This window comes from Aulostomus chinensis, chromosome 1 (genome assembly GCF_037954235.1).
Source record: "Aulostomus chinensis isolate RoL2024-O1b breed Wild chromosome 1, RoL_Achi_v1.0, whole genome shotgun sequence".
NCBI lineage: Eukaryota > Metazoa > Chordata > Actinopteri > Syngnathiformes > Aulostomidae > Aulostomus > Aulostomus chinensis.
Genome location: NC_141320.1, coordinates 20303163 through 20316584, shown reverse-complemented (window position 1 = coordinate 20316584; position 13422 = coordinate 20303163).

The window sequence follows — 13422 nt, the reverse complement described above, 5'->3', positions numbered from 1 at the left end:
CACATCACTGTAGCATCATTTCTTAGGTAAATAGCAACCCTCATTACATCACTGTAGCATCATTTTGCGGTTCGTAGCAACTCTCACCACATCACTGTAGCATCATTTTGAGATTCGTAGCAACTCTCACCACATCACTGTAGCATCATTTCTTAGGTAAATAGCAACCCTCATTACATCACTGTGGCATCATTTTGAGTTTCGTAGCAACTCTCACCACATCACTGCAGCATCATTTCTTAGGTAAATAGCAACCCTCATTATATCACTGTAGTATCATTTTGCGGTTCGTAGCAACTCTCACCACATCACTGTAGCATCATTTTGAGGTTCGTAGCAACTCTCACCACATCACTGTAGCATAATTTCTTAGGTAAATAGCAACCCTCATTACATCACTGTAGCATCATTTTGAGGTTCGTAGCAACTCTCACCACATCACTGTAGCATCATTTCTTCGGGAAGTTGCAACTGTAGCATTATTTTGAAATTACTATCAACTCTCACCACATCACTGTAGCATCACTTCTTAGGTTTGTAGCAACTCTCATTACATCACTTTAGAATCATTTCGAGGTTCGTAGTAACTCTCACGACATTACTGTACCATGATTTTGAGATTAGTAGCAACTCTCATTACATCACTGTAGCATCACTTCTTAGGTTCGTAGCAACTCTCACTACATCACTGTAGCATCATTTTTTAGGTTCGTAGCAACTCTCACCACATCACTGTAGCATCATTTTTTAGGTTCGTAGCAACTCTCACCACATCACTGTGGCATCATTTCTTAGGTAAATAGCAACCCTCATTACATCACTGTAGAATCATTTTGAGGTTCGTAGCAACTGTCACCACATCACTGTCGCATCATTTCTTAGGGAAGTAGCAACTCTCATTACACCGCTTTCGCATTATTTTGAAATTACTATCAACTCTCACCACGTCACTGTAGCATCACTTTTTAGGTTTTTTAGCAACTCTCATTACATCACTTTAGCATCATTTTGAGAATCGTAGCAACTCTCACTACATCACTGTTGCATCATTTCGAGGATAGTAGCAACTCTCACGACATTACTTTAGCATCATTTTGAGATTCGTAGCAACTCTCATTACATCACTGTAGCATCATTTTGAGGTTCGTAGCAACTCTCACCACATCACTGTAGCATCATTTCTTAGGTAAATAGCAACCCTCATTATATCACTGTAGCATCATTTTGCGGTTCGTAGCAACTCTCACCACATCACTGTCGCATCATTTCTTCGGTAAATAGCAACCCTCATTATATCACTGTAGTATCATTTTGCGGTTCGTAGCAACTCTCACCATATCACTGTAGCATCATTTTGAGGTTCGTAGCAACTCTCACCACATCACTGTAGCATCATTTCTTCGGTAAATAGCAACCCTCATTACATCACTGTAGCATCATTTTGAGGTTCGTAGCAACTCTCACCACATCACTGTAGCATCACTTCTTAGGTTTGTAGCAACTCTCATTACATCACTTTAGCATCATTTTGAGATTCGTAGCAACTCTCACGACATTACTGTCGCATCATTTTGAGATTCGTAGCAACTCTCACCACATCACTGTAGCATCATTTTGAGGTTCATAGCAACTCTCACCACATCACTGTGGCATCATTTCTTAGGTAAATAGCAACCCTCATTACATCACTGTACCATCATTTTGAGGTTCGTAGCAACTCTCACCACATCACTGTCGCATCATTTCTTAGGGAAGTAGCAACTCTCATTACACCGCTTTAGCATTATTTTGAAATTACTATCAACTCTCACTACATCACTGTAGCATCACTGCTTAGGTTTGTCGCAACTCTCATTACATCATTTTAGCATCATTTTGAGGATCGTAGCAACTCTCACGACATCACTGTCGCATCATTTTGAGATTCGTAGCAACTCTCACCACATCACTGGAGCATCATTTTGAGGTTCGTAGCAACTCTCACCACATCACTGTAGCATCATTTCTTAGGTTTGTAGCAACTCTCATTACATCACTTTAGAATCATTTTGAGGATCGTAGCAACTCTCACCACATCACTGTAGCATCATTTCTTAGGAAAGTAACAACTCTCATTGCATCACTTTAGCGTGATTTTGAAATTACTATCAACTCTCACGACATCACTGTTGCATCATTTTTAGGTTCGTGGCAACTCTCACCACATAACTGTAGCATCATTTCTTAGGTAAATAGCAACTCTCACCACATCACTGTAGCATCATTTCTTAGGTAAATAGCAACCCTCATTACATTACTGTAGCATCATTTTGAGGTTCGTAGCAACTCTCACTACATCATTGTAGCATCACTTCTTAGGTTTGTAGCAACTCTCAATACATCACTTTAGCATCATTTTGAGATTCGTAGCAACTCTCACGACATTACTGTTGCATGATTTTAAGATTTGTAGCAACTCTCATTACATCACTGTAGCATCACTTCTTAGGTTCGTAGCAACTCTCACTACATCACTGTCGCATCATTTTGTGATTCGTAGCAACTCTCACCACATCACTGTAGCATCATTTTGAGGTTCATAGCAACTCTCACCACATCACTGTAGCATCATTTTGAGGTTCGTAGCAACTCTCACCACATCACTGTAGCATCATTTCTTAGGTAAATAGCAACTGTCATTACATCACTGTTGCATCATTTTGAGGTTCGTAGCAACTCTCACTACATCATTGTAGAATCATTTCTTAGGGAAGTAGGAACTCTCATTACACCGCTTTAGCATTATTTTGAAAGTACTATCAACTCTCACCACATCACTGTAGCATCACTTCTTAGGTTTGTAGCAACTCTCATTACATCACTTTAGCATCATTTTGAAATTCGTAGCAACTCTCACGACATTACTGTAGCATGATTTTGAGATTAGTAGCAACTCTCATTACATCACTGTAGCATCACTTCTTAGGTTCGTAGCAACTCTCACGACATCACTGTCGCATCATTTTGAGATTCGTAGCAACTCTCATCACATCACTGTCGCATCATTTTGAGGTTCGTAGCAACTCTCACTACATCACTGTGGCATCATTTTGAGATTCGTAGCAACTCTCACCACATCACTGTAGCATCATTTTGAGGTTCGTAGCAACTCTCACCACATCACTGTCGCATCATTTCTTAGGTTTGTAGCAACTCTCATTATATCACTGTAGCATCATTTTGAAATTCGTAGCAAGTCTCACCACATCACTGTAGCAACATTTCTTAGGTAAATAGCAACCCTCATCATATCACTGGAGCATCATTTTGCGGTTCGTAGCAACTCTCACTACATCACTGTAGCATCACTTCTTAGGTTTGTCGCAACTCTCATTACATCACTTTAGCATCATTTTGAAGATCGTAGCAACTCTCACTACATCACTGTTGCATCATTTTGAGGATAGTAGCAACTCTCACGACGTTACTTTAGCATCATTTTGAGATTCGTAGCAACTCTCATTACATCACTGTAGCATCATTTTGAGGTTCGTAGCAACTCTCACCACATCACTGTAGCATCATTTCTTTGGAAAATAGCAACCCTCATTACATCACTGTAGCATCATTTTGAGGTTCGTAGCAACGCTCACTACATCACTGTCGCATCATTTCTTAGGGAAGTAGCAACTCTCATTACACTGCTTTAGCATTATTTTGAAATTACTATCAACTCTCACCACATCACTGTAGCATCACTTCTTAGGTTTTTAGCAACTCTCATTACATCACTTTAGCATCATTTTGAGATTCCTAGCAACTCTCACGAAATTACTGTCGCATCATTTTGAGATTCGTAGCAACTCTCACCAAATCACTGTAGCATCATTTTGAGGTTCGTAGCAACTCTCACCACATCACTGTGGCATCATTTCTTAGGTAAATAGCAACCCTCATGACATCACTGTACCATCATTTTGAGGTTAGAGCAACTCTCACCACATCACTGTCGCATCATTTCTTAGGGAAGTAACAACTCTCATTACACCGCTTTAGCATTATTTTGAAATTACTATCAACTCTCACTACACCACTGTAGCATCACTTCTTAGGATTGTCGCAACTCTCATTACATCACTTTAGCATCATTTTGAGGACTGTAGCAACTCTCATGACATCACTGTCGCATCATTTTGAGATTCGTAGCAACTCTCACCACATCACTGTAGCATCATTTCTTCGGTAAATAGCAACCCTCATTACATCACTGTTGCATCATTTTGAGGTTCGTAGCAACTCTCACTACATCATTGTAGCATCATTTCTTAGGGAAGTAGCAACTCTCATTACACCGCTTTAGCATTATTTTGAAATTACTATCAACTCTCACCACATCACTGTAGCATCACTTCTTAGGTTTGTAGCAACTCTCATTACATCACTTTAGCATCATTTTGAGGATAGTAGCAACTCTCACGACATTACTTTAGCATCGTTTTGAGATTCGTAGCAACTCTCATTACATTACTGTAGCATCATTTTGAGGTGCGGAGCAACTCTCACCACATCACTGTGGCATCATTTCTTAGGTAAATAGCAACCCTCATTACATCACTGTAGCATCATTTTGAGGTTCGTAGCAACTCTCACCACATCACTGTAGCATCATTTCTTAGGTAAATAGCAACCCTCATTACATCACTGTAGCATCATTTTGTGGTTCGTAGCAACTCTCACCACATCACTGTAGCATCATTTTGAGATTCGTAACAACTCTCACCACATCACTGTAGCATCATTTCTTAGGTAAATAGCAACCCTCATTACATCACTGTAGCATCATTTTGAGTTTCGTAGCAACTCTCACCACATCACTGTAGCATCATTTCTTTGGTAAATAGCAACCCTCATTATATCACTGTAGTATCATTTTGCGGTTCGTAACAACTCTCACCACATCACTGTAGCATCATTTTGAGGTTCGTGGCAACTCTCACCACATCACTGTAGCATCATTTCTTAGGTAAATAGCAACCCTCATTACATCACTGTAGCATCATTTTGAGGTTCGTAGCAACTCTCACCACATCACTGTAGCATCATTTCTTAGGGAAGTAGCAACTCTCATTACACCGCTTTAGCATTATTTTGAAATTACTATCAACTCTCACCACATCACTGTAGCATCACTTCTTAGGTTTGTAGCAACTCTCATTACATCACTTTAGAATCATTTCGAGGTTAGTAGCAACTCTCACGACATTACTGTAGCATCATTTTGAGGTTCGGAGCAACTCTCACCACATCACTGTGGCATCATTTCTTAGGTAAATAGCAACCCTCATTACATCACTGTAGCATCATTTTGAGGTTCGTAGCAACTCTCACCACATCACTGTAGCATCATTTCTTAGGTAAATAGCAACCCTCATTACATCACTGTAGCATCATTTTGAGATTCGTAGCAACTCTCACCACATCACTGTAGCATCATTTTGAGGTTCGTAGCAACTCTCACCACATCACTGTGGCATCATTTCTGAGATAAATAGCAACCCTCATTACATCACTGTACCATTATTTTGAGGTTAGAGCAACTCTCACCACATCACTGTCGCATCATTTCTTAGGGAAGTAGCAACTCTCATTACACCGCTTTAGCATTATTTTGAAATTACTATCAACTCTCACTACATCACTGTAGCATCACTTCTTAGGTTTGTCGCAACTCTCATTACATCACTTTAGCATCATTTTGAGGATCGTAGCAACTCTCACGACATCACTGTCGCATCATTTTGAGATTCGTAGCAACTCTCACCACATCACTGTAGCATCATTTCTTAGGTAAATAGCAACCCTCATTACATCACTGTTGCATCATTTTGAGGTTCGTAGCAACTCTCACTACATCATTGTAGCATCATTTCTTAGGGAAGTAGCAACTCTCATTACACCGCTTTAGCATTATTTTGAAATTACTATCAACTCTCACCACATCACTGTTGCATCATTTTGAGGATATTAGCAACTCTCACGACCTTACTTAAGCATCATTTTGAGATTCGTAGCAACTCTCATTACATCACTGTAGCATCATTTTGAGGTTCGTAGCAACTCTCACCACATCACTGTAGCATCATTTCTTAGGTAAATAGCAACCCTCATTACATCACTGTAGCATCATTTTGAGGTTCGTAGCAACGCTCACGACATCACTGTCGCATCATTTCTTAGGGAAGTAGCAACTCTCATTCCACTGCTTTAGCATTATTTTGAAATTACTATCAACTCTCACCACATCACTGTAGCATCACTTCTTCGGTTTGTAGCAACTCTCATTACATCACTTTAGCATCATTTTGAGATTCGTAGCAACTCTCACGACATTACTGTAGCATGATTTTGAGATTAGTAGCAACTCTCATTACATCACTGTAGCATCACTTCTTAGGTTCGTAGCAACTCTCACTACATCACTGTCGCATCATTTTGAGATTCGTAGCAACTCTCACCACATCACTGTCGCATCATTTTGAGGTTCATAGCAACTCTCACTACAACACTGTGGCATCATTTTGAGATTCGTAGCAACTCTCACCACATCACTGTAGCATCATTTTGAGGTTCGTCGCAACTCTCACCACATCACTGTCGCATCATTTCTTAGGTTTGTAGCAACTCTCATTATATCACTGTAGCATCATTTTGAAATTCGAAGCAACTCTCACCACATCACTGCAGCATCATTTCTTAGGTAAATAGCAACCCTCATTATATCACTGGAGCATCATTTTGCGGTTCGTAGCAACTCTCACTATATCACTGTAGCATCACTTCTTAGGTTTGTCGCAACTCTCATTACATCACTTTAGCATCATTTTGAAGATCGTAGCAACTCTCACTACATCACGGTTGCATCATTTTGAGGATAGTAGCAACTCTCACTACATCACTGTAGCATCATTTTGAGGTTCGTAGCAACTCTCACCACATCACTGTAGCATCATTTCTTAGGTAAATAGCAACCCTCATTACATCACTGTAGCATCATTTTGAGATTCGGAGCAACTCTCACCACATCACTGTAGCATCATTTTGAGGTTCGTAGCAACTCTCACCACATCACTGTGGCATCATTTCTTAGATAAATAGCAACCCTCATTACATCACTGTACCATCATTTTGAGGTTAGAGCAACTCTCACCACATCACTGTCGCATCATTTCTTTGGGAAGTAGCAACTCTCATTACACCGCTTTAGCATTATTTTGAAATTACTATCAACTCTCACTACATCACTGTAGCATCACTTTTTAGGTTTGTCGCAACTCTCATTACATCACTTTAGCATCATTTTGAGGATCGTAGCAACTCTCACGACATCACTGTCGCATCATTTTGAGATTCGTAGCAACTCTCACCACATCACTGTAGCATCATTTTGATGTTCGTAGCAACTCTCACCACATCACTGTGGCATCATTTCTTAGGTAAATAGCAACTCTCATTACATCACTGTAGCATCATTTTGAGGTTCGTAGCAACTCTCACCACATCACTGTAGCATCATTTCTTAGGTAAATAGCAACCCTCATTACATCACTGTTGCATCATTTTGAGGTTCGTAGCAACTCTCACCACATCACTGTAGCATCATTTCTTAGGGAAGTAGCAACTCTCATGACACCGCTTTAGCATTATTTTGAAATTACTATCAACTCTCACCACATCACTGTAGCATCACTTCTTAGGTTTGTAGCAACTCTCATTACATCACTTTAGAATCATTTCGAGGTTAGTAGCAACTCTCACGACATTACTGTACCATGATTTTGAGATTAGTAGCAACTCTCATTACACTGCTTTAGCATTATTTTGAAATTACTATCAACTCTCACCACATCACTGTAGCATCACTTCTTAGGTTTTTAGCAACTCTCATTACATCACTTTAGCATCATTTTGAGATTCGTAGCAACTCTCACGACATTACTGTCGCATCATTTTGAGGTTCGTAGCAACTCTCACCACATCACTGTAGCATCACTTCTTAGGTTTGTAGCAACTCTCATTACATCACTTTAGCATCATTTTGAGGATAGTAGCAACTCTCACGACATTACTTTAGCATCGTTTTGAGATTCGTAGCAACTCTCATAACATCACTGTAGCATCATTTTGAGGTTTGGAGCAACTCTCACCACATCACTGTGGCATCATTTCTTAGGTAAATAGCAACCCTCATTACATCACTGTAGCATCATTTTGAGGTTCGTAGCAACTCTCACCACATCACTGTAGCATCATTTCTTAGGTAAATAGCAACCCTCATTACATCACTGTAGCATCATTTTGAGATTCGTAGCAACTCTCACCACATCACTGTAGCATCATTTTGAGGTTCGTAGCAACTCTCACCACATCACTGTGGCATCATTTCTGAGATAAATAGCAACCCTCATTACATCACTGTACCATTATTTTGAGGTTAGAGCAACTCTCACCACATCACTGTCGCATCATTTCTTAGGGAAGTAGCAACTCTCATTACACCGCTTTAGCATTATTTTGAAATTACTATCAACTCTCACTACATCACTGTAGCATCACTTCTTAGGTTTGTCGCAACTCTCATTACATCACTTTAGCATCATTTTGAGGATCGTAGCAACTCTCACGACATCACTGTCGCATCATTTTGAGATTCGTAGCAACTCTCACCACATCACTGTAGCATCATTTCTTAGGTAAATAGCAACCCTCATTACATCACTGTTGCATCATTTTGAGGTTCGTAGCAACTCTCACCACATCACTGTAGCATCATTTTGCGGTTCGTAGCAACCCTCATTACATCACTGTAGCATCATTTTGAGATTCGGAGCAACTCTCACCACATCACTGTAGCATCATTTTGAGGTTCGTAGCAACTCTCACCACATCACTGTGGCATCATTTCTTAGATAAATAGCAACCCTCATTACATCACTGTACCATCATTTTGAGGTTAGAGCAACTCTCACCACATCACTGTCGCATCATTTCTTTGGGAAGTAGCAACTCTCATTACACCGCTTTAGCATTATTTTGAAATTACTATCAACTCTCACTACATCACTGTAGCATCACTTTTTAGGTTTGTCGCAACTCTCATTACATCACTTTAGCATCATTTTGAGGATCGTAGCAACTCTCACGACATCACTGTCGCATCATTTTGAGATTCGTAGCAACTCTCACCACATCACTGTAGCATCATTTTGATGTTCGTAGCAACTCTCACCACATCACTGTGGCATCATTTCTTAGGTAAATAGCAACTCTCATTACATCACTGTAGCATCATTTTGAGGTTCGTAGCAACTCTCACCACATCACTGTAGCATCATTTCTTAGGTAAATAGCAACCCTCATTACATCACTGTAGCATCATTTTGTGGTTCGTAGCAACTCTCACCACATCACTGTAGCATCATTTTGAGATTCGTAACAACTCTCACCACATCACTGTAGCATCATTTCTTAGGTAAATAGCAACCCTCATTACATCACTGTTGCATCATTTTGAGGTTCGTAGCAACTCTCACCACATCACTGTAGCATCATTTCTTAGGGAAGTAGCAACTCTCATGACACCGCTTTAGCATTATTTTGAAATTACTATCAACTCTCACCACATCACTGTAGCATCACTTCTTAGGTTTGTAGCAACTCTCATTACATCACTTTAGAATCATTTCGAGGTTAGTAGCAACTCTCACGACATTACTGTACCATGATTTTGAGATTAGTAGCAACTCTCATTACACTGCTTTAGCATTATTTTGAAATTACTATCAACTCTCACCACATCACTGTAGCATCACTTCTTAGGTTTTTAGCAACTCTCATTACATCACTTTAGCATCATTTTGAGATTCGTAGCAACTCTCACGACATTACTGTCGCATCATTTTGAGGTTCGTAGCAACTCTCACCACATCACTGTAGCATCACTTCTTAGGTTTGTAGCAACTCTCATTACATCACTTTAGCATCATTTTGAGGATAGTAGCAACTCTCACGACATTACTTTAGCATCGTTTTGAGATTCGTAGCAACTCTCATAACATCACTGTAGCATCATTTTGAGGTTTGGAGCAACTCTCACCACATCACTGTGGCATCATTTCTTAGGTAAATAGCAACCCTCATTACATCACTGTAGCATCATTTTGAGGTTCGTAGCAACTCTCACCACATCACTGTAGCATCATTTCTTAGGTAAATAGCAACCCTCATTACATCACTGTAGCATCATTTTGAGATTCGTAGCAACTCTCACCACATCACTGTAGCATCATTTTGAGGTTCGTAGCAACTCTCACCACATCACTGTGGCATCATTTCTGAGATAAATAGCAACCCTCATTACATCACTGTACCATTATTTTGAGGTTAGAGCAACTCTCACCACATCACTGTCGCATCATTTCTTAGGGAAGTAGCAACTCTCATTACACCGCTTTAGCATTATTTTGAAATTACTATCAACTCTCACTACATCACTGTAGCATCACTTCTTAGGTTTGTCGCAACTCTCATTACATCACTTTAGCATCATTTTGAGGATCGTAGCAACTCTCACGACATCACTGTCGCATCATTTTGAGATTCGTAGCAACTCTCACCACATCACTGTAGCATCATTTCTTAGGTAAATAGCAACCCTCATTACATCACTGTTGCATCATTTTGAGGTTCGTAGCAACTCTCACCACATCACTGTAGCATCATTTTGCGGTTCGTAGCAACTCTCACTACATCACTGTAGCATCATTTTGAAGATCGTAGCAACTCTCACCACATCACTGTTGCATCATTTTGAGGATAGTAGCAACTCTCACGACCTTACTTTAGCATCATTTTGAGATTCGTAGCAACCCTCATTACATCACTGTAGCATCATTTTGAGGTTCGTAGCAACTCTCACCACATCACTGTAGCATCATTTCTTAGGTAAATAGCAACCCTCATTACATCACTGTAGCATCATTGTGAGGTTCGTAGCAACGCTCACGACATCACTGTCGCATCATTTCTTAGGGAAGTAGCAACTCTCATTACATCACTGTAGCATCATTTTGAGATTCGTAGCAACTCTCACCACATCACTGTAGCATCATTTTGAGGTTCGTAGCAACTCTCACCACATCACTGTGGCATCATTTCTGAGATAAATAGCAACCCTCATTACATCACTGTACCATTATTTTGAGGTTAGAGCAACTCTCACCACATCACTGTCGCATCATTTCTTAGGGAAGTAGCAACTCTCATTACACCGCTTTAGCATTATTTTGAAATTACTATCAACTCTCACTACATCACTGTAGCATCACTTCTTAGGTTTGTCGCAACTCTCATTACATCACTTTAGCATCATTTTGAGGATCGTAGCAACTCTCACGACATCACTGTCGCATCATTTTGAGATTCGTAGCAACTCTCACCACATCACTGTAGCATCATTTCTTAGGTAAATAGCAACCCTCATTACATCACTGTTGCATCATTTTGAGGTTCGTAGCAACTCTCACCACATCACTGTAGCATCATTTTGCGGTTCGTAGCAACTCTCACTACATCACTGTAGCATCATTTTGAAGATCGTAGCAACTCTCACCACATCACTGTTGCATCATTTTGAGGATAGTAGCAACTCTCACGACCTTACTTTAGCATCATTTTGAGATTCGTAGCAACCCTCATTACATCACTGTAGCATCATTTTGAGGTTCGTAGCAACTCTCACCACATCACTGTAGCATCATTTCTTAGGTAAATAGCAACCCTCATTACATCACTGTAGCATCATTTTGAGGTTCGTAGCAACGCTCACGACATCACTGTCGCATCATTTCTTAGGGAAGTAGCAACTCTCATTCCACTGCTTTAGCATTATTTTGAAATTACTATCAACTCTCACCACATCACTGTAGCATCACTTCTTCGGTTTGTAGCAACTCTCATTACATCACTTTAGCATCATTTTGAGATTCGTAGCAACTCTCACGACATTACTGTAGCATGATTTTGAGATTAGTAGCAACTCTCATTACATCACTGTAGCATCACTTCTTAGGTTCGTAGCAACTCTCACTACATCACTGTCGCATCATTTTGATGTTCGTAGCAACTCTCACTACAACACTGTGGCATCATTTTGAGATTCGTAGCAACTCTCACCACATCACTGTAGCATCATTTTGAGGTTCGTAGCAACTCTCACCACATCACTGTCGCATCATTTCTTAGGTTTGTAGCAACTCTCATTATATCACTGTAGCATCATTTTGAAATTCGAAGCAACTCTCACCACATCACTGCAGCATCATTTCTTAGGTAAATAGCAACCCTCATTATATCACTGGAGCATCATTTTGCGGTTCATAGCAACTCTCACTATATCACTGTAGCATCACTTCTTAGGTTTGTCGCAACTCTCATTACATCACTTTAGCATCATTTTGAAGATCGTAGCAACTCTCACAACATCACTGTTGCATCATTTTGAGGATAGTAGCAACTCTCACTACATCACTGTAGCATCATTTTGAGGTTCGTAGCAACTCTCACGACATTACTGTACCATGATTTTGAGATTAGTAGCAACTCTCATTACACTGCTTTAGCATTATTTTGAAATTACTATCAACTCTCACCACATCACTGTAGCATCACTTCTTAGGTTTGTCGCAACTCTCATTACATCACTTTAGCATCATTTTGAGGATCGTAGCAACTCTCACGACATCACTGTCGCATCATTTTGAGATTCGTAGCAACTCTCACCACATCACTGTAGCATCATTTCTTAGGTAAATAGCAACCCTCATTACATCACTGTTGCATCATTTTGAGGTTCGTAGCAACTCTCACTACATCATTGTAGCATCATTTCTTAGGGAAGTAGCAACTCTCATTACACCGCTTTAGCATTATTTTGAAATTACTATCAACTCTCACCACATCACTGTAGCATCACTTCTTAGGTTTGTAGCAACTCTCATTACATCACTTTAGCATCATTTTGAGATTCGTAGCAACTCTCACGACATTACTGTAGCATGATTTTGAGATTAGTAGCAACTCTCATAACATCACTGTAGCATCATTTCTTAGGGAAGTTGCAACTGTAGCATTATTTTGAAATTACTATCAACTCTCACCACATCACTGTAGCATCACTTCTTAGGTTTGTAGCAACTCTCATTACATCACTTTAGAATCATTTCGAGGTTCGTAGCAACTCTCACGACATTACTGTACCATGATTTTGAGATTAGTAGCAACTCTCATTACATCACTGTAGCATCACTTCTTAGGTTCGTAGCAACTCTCACTACATCACTGTAGCATCATTTTGAGGTTCGTAGCAACTCTCACCACATCACTGTG